Here is a 5463-nt window from a genome sequence, read left to right as displayed (position 1 = left end):
TGATGGATGTGAGTCTGTGGAAGACATTCTAGCAAAAGTTGGAACATAAAAGCCATAGATGAGTTGAAGAACTGGCCAAGGATAAAGTGATTAATGATAGAAATTATGGACTTATACAACTAGTAAAGCATTTGGGACTATGTTGACCTAAGACTTCTTAGAAATTTTTGTTGTTGATTATCATTGAGTCTGATCTGACCCATAGCTCATCCTCCAGAAGGATTTTACTTGGCTGAGATCATATCTCATATTTATTTTTATTTGCATCTCTCTTAGAGCTAGGGATTTTGAACATTTCTTTATGTTCATTTGTTCACCATCTGAATATCTTCTTTGGTGAAGTGTCTGTTCATTTCCTATGCCCATTTTTAAATTGGGTTGTTTACGTTTATATTGTTGTGGTGGACAGTTAGGATTTTTAAGCTCCATCTCACTTAGTTTGGGCACATGGCCAGAGGTACTAGTCCTTGGAGAAGGACATCATTCTTGGAAGGGTGGAGAGACAGCACAGAAGAGGAAGATCCTGGATGAAATGGATTGATACAGTTAACAGGGGTAATGGGGGTAGGTGTGTCAGAGTCAGTGAGACTGGCTTAGGATAGGGCAGGCTTCAGAGCTGTTGTACATAGGGTCACTACAGGTCAAAGGTGACTTGATGGAACATAACAACAACAGTCTAGTCTGTGCTTCTTGAATATGTGTTTAGTCATTTTTTAATGATACCTAGGAAGTTTTCTTCTAGTGCCTCTCACAATTTTCATCATGCTTTCCCTTGCCACATCTTGTTCTGGAATTCCGATCATATGTCTTTTTCCTTTTGATGTCCCACACGATTGTAATGTTTTCTTCATTTTTCTTTCATTTCCTCTGTTTTATTTTTTCTAATATATTCCCATTTGGGTTCTTGTCTTCCAGCTCACTTATTCTGTCCCATCTCTTTTATTCTGCTTTTTTGTCCCTCCAGCATGTTGTAAACTTTCAGTCTTAATATTCTTGATTGCATTTTCTGTTATTTCCAATACTGTGTTGGTTGTACCCTCTCTGTCTTGTGATGGTTTTGTAGTTCTTGTACCTCTTCATTATTTTTGTTTTAATTTTCCCATCTTTTCTGATTTCTTCAAGAAGTGCTCATTTTTCTCCATGTTGATATATTTTTTCCCCTGGCTTCCTGTGTCTGAGGTTTTTGCTCTATTTATGGCTTAATTTCTTTTCCCTTCCATCATTTGTACCTTCTTCAATAGATGTTCATATAACTCCATGCCAACATATTTTTTTCTGCCTTCCTTTCTCTGGGATATTCATTGGGTCTGCTTTTATAGGAGATAGTTGATAGGTATTTATAAAGCTATTGATTAGCTGCTAGCTTAAAAAGTTTCCTTTGTGGGGGAGGGCAACTCACTCTATCAGAGGTCCTTTCTGGTCCTGTGCAGTGGAAAAGCTCATGTTTCCTAAATCTTGTAAGGTTTGGTCTGCAGTGCAACCCTGTAGGATTCTCACCTGGGTATGGCCTGCCTCTCCTAAAGTTTATTATTGTCCTAGGTGACCTGGGTGCAACCTAGAGAGCAGGTACCCCAACTGATGCAGTTTCTTTCCTTTTATGCTGTGTATTCCTAAATGTCTATCTCTATCCAGGATGGCTCCCTGGTTCCACATTCATGTACCAACCTCCAAACCTAACCTCTTCACTTGAATATTATTAGTACATCCAAAATTCAATCTAGATTCTCATTTCTCAGATGTCATCCTCCCTCAATCGTTCCCATGTTAACAAATGGAATAACTATTCATCAAGTTGCTCAGGCCAGATAGCTTAGAGTTATCCTTGACTTTTTGGTTTCCTACCATTTCACAACTACTGTTTGTTAGTGTTTGTTCACTTGGCTCCAACTTATAGCCATATGTAACAGAATGAAACACTGTTTTGTCCTATGACATCTACATAACTGTTACTATGCTCCAGTCCATTATAACCACTATGTATTTGCATGCTTCCATTCTATCTAAGGAACTCTGCATAGTTGGTTATGTGTTGTGCTGCTAACAAAAGTTCAGTGGTTCATATCCACTAGCCATTCTGTGGTAGAGATGGGCAGTCTCCTCCATAAAGATTTAATCCATCAAAAATTTCATGGAGGGTTGCTATGAGTTGGAATTGTCTCCATGGCAGTAGTGGGTCCAATTTACGGGTTTATTTTTTAGCAATATATCAGAAAATAGGGAGCTCTAGGAGGTGGTGTTGTTTTAAGGAATTGTGCTGCCAACGCAAAGATATGCACTTTGAATCCACCAGCTACCTCCACAAGAGAAAGATGGGAAATCTCCTCACATACAACTTACCGCCTTTGAAAACCTGCTGGGAGAGTCAGCTACGGGTCAAATCTGATTCTAAAGTACTCAACAACAACATATCAGAAAATATTCTCATGTGATCTATAGGTTTTCCATTGACTAATTTTTGGAATATATCACATGGACTTTCTTCCTCCTCTGTAAGTCTGTAAACTGCACAGAAACTTGTCCGGCATGGTGGCCCTTGAAATATTGGTGCCGTAACTTTCAGCATCATATCAACATGCAAGCAAACACAGTATGACAAACTGACAAATGGATGGTATCTCACATTTAACTAATTATAAATCTTAATGACATTGTTTTCAACATATACGCAGAATAGAGTGATATGCTGACACTTCAATCCAAGGTGGCAACACGTATCTGAATTCTTGGAGTAACTTCGTAGATTGTCCCTCTTGCTTACATTCTCATTCCATTCCCAGAAAGTCTATTCAACACAACAGCCAGAGCGATCCCGGGAAGCTATAAATCAGATCACAGCACTCCTCTGCTCAAAACCTCTCTGTTATCCATCTCAGGATGAAATTCAAAGTTCTTGCCTATGAGGTCCTATCTGACCTGGCTCCCCTCTTCCTTTCTGATCTCATTTCCTACCCCCTCCTTGTACTCTGATCCAGCTATGTCTGCCTTCTTGCTGATCCTTCAAGATGTTATTTATTCAAATATTTGAAAGACTTATTATCTCACTTAATTTAGGACACTTCATAGCTTTTTCCTCATCAAAGCAGCATTCCCAGCACTGTAACTGATCCAGCACACACACGCACACATGGTATTTTTAGGCAAATAATACACAGGTTACACATTTTTACCCAATTTGCAATCATCCCCATTATTTTTGTGGGAAGCTATGCCACATTTTACATGGATGGACACGATATTTATATAGGCACATTTATTTGCGATCAGTACTGTCCCTACCTTGATGCTCACTCTGCCCCTTACTCTGCATTGCTTTTCTTCTTAGTACTTACCACCTCCTGACGGATTTCTTTGGCTACTGTCAACCCCTTTCCTCTAGCAAATAAGCTTCTTTTCATTTTTAAAAGCCACATTTAAATATTTGCTTTTCGCTGAGGCATCCCTATAGAAATTCTCTGACTTGTTAAAGAGCCTTCTCAGATTTTTCTTTATCTAGATCATTGGGAGTTGTAGTCAGAGTAGCATGCCAGACAGCTTCTCAACCCTCTTATTGTCTTTCCTTAACAGCCTCAGACTCTAGAATTCAAGTCTTCTTTTATTTAAAATGCCTTAACTTATGTAGGAGACATCTAACTCTGCTCAGTTGTTCACTTTCTGATGGTCAAGGATTCCAATGTCCTTTTGGTCTGAAATAGACTTAGAGTAACAGACCCTTGAGTTGTTTCTGCAGCCTTGGGAAACTGCCAGCACAATTTTAAGACTTTTTGGAAACTACTCTCTGGTTATAACACGACATAATTAGAACCAGTTGCCATAGAGTTGACTCTAGCTCATGGTGACTCCTTGTGTGTCAAAATGGAACTATGTATCATTGGGTTTTCATTTCCTGATTTTGCAGCAGAAGATCACCAAGTCTTTCTTCCAAGATGCCTCTGAGTCAGCTCCAATCTTTTGATTAGTAGCCAAGCATATTACTTGTTTGCATCACCCTGGGACTCCAAGGTGAACTCTAATGACCCCTAAATAGTATCTATAATGTCCACTCTCAAGTTAAAATGTTACCAAGTACATTTAGAAAACAAAACAAAAACATACTCATACATGATATCAATTCAACTAGTACAAAAGAAAATAAGGTGAAATGTCACTCTACTGTATGCAACAGGTGTGACTCAATTATGAGATCATTCCAAAGGAATTCTGAAAGGAAAATAAAATCTACCTCCAGACCAGCAATTGTTAAATACTTTAACTTCCTGCAAGCATGAGCCCAGGGGCAAATTTCTGTTTTTTACTATAGAGCTATTCAGTTAAATTTAATAAGCTTATACTTGAGTAATTTAGATAGATGTGTTAGAAGTAGAGCTGACTCACACTACTCTATGGTGATTCTGAAACTACCAAAAGTCTTTAATCATCTGGGAAGGTCCAGTAATAAAAAGGGGGTAATGTATGTGTGTATGTATGCTTTCTTCTACTAATATGGTTGATCAAAGATGGGCCATAAAAAAAACACAAAAAACCCCTTGCTTTCTATTTTAAAATACAAAGATAAATACTGAATAAAACCATTATTGCAAAAATAGAAGGATAATTAGTCAGATGTATATAAAAGTCCAAAGGGGGAAGGGGACAGTGGGGCTGTGAGGTGGGGGGTGGGAATCATGGGATTGCAGAGTCTGGTGGGCAGAAGGAATGGGTGAAGGAATTAGGGGTCAGTGAGGACCTGAATAAATGGGATAATACTGGGCAGATCAATGCTGACTCATTTTATAAAATACAATGTATGGGAATGATTATATGAAACACAATTTTAATGAAGCATTGTATGAAACACAATGTATATGAATGGAGCACAAGGTATACACAAGATAAAATCGGCTTTATATACAGACATGCATACATAAAGACAAAAACAATTCAGAACAAAGTAATTCACAGAAGAAATGCAAATGAGCATTAAACATAAATGAAAAGACTATCAACCTCAGTACCTATCTGAGAAATGCAAATTATAACCCTCAGAAAATACCACATTAACTAATAAATAGATAATTATTTTAGGAATTTATAATATCCAGGGTTGATGGAACTCTAGGGGAAATGGCATTCCTACACAATATCTACCAAAATTTTTAATGTCCGTATCTTCATCTCACAGACTTTGGGCATGTTGCAAGGAGAGACCAGTCCTTCAAGAGAGACAGCATGCTTGGAAGGTTGGAAGAACGGAGAAAGAGAAGGAGGCTATCAATGAGATGGGTTGATACAGTGGCTAGGGTAATGAGCGTAGGTGTGTCAGAGACGGTAAAGTTGGCACAGGATAGAGCAGGGTTCAGAGCTGTTGCACATAGGGTCATTATGAGTCACAAGCAACTTGAGGGCACATAAGAACATCATCCTCTGACTCAACAATTTCACTTTAATGCAACTGTTTAAAAAATACTCATACAAAATTGGCAAAGA

Source organism: Elephantulus edwardii, unplaced genomic scaffold (assembly GCF_000299155.1).
Source record: "Elephantulus edwardii isolate Elephantulus edwardi_28Jun2011 unplaced genomic scaffold, EleEdw1.0 scaffold00016, whole genome shotgun sequence".
NCBI lineage: Eukaryota > Metazoa > Chordata > Mammalia > Macroscelidea > Macroscelididae > Elephantulus > Elephantulus edwardii.
Note: the sequence above shows the minus strand (reverse complement) of the source record.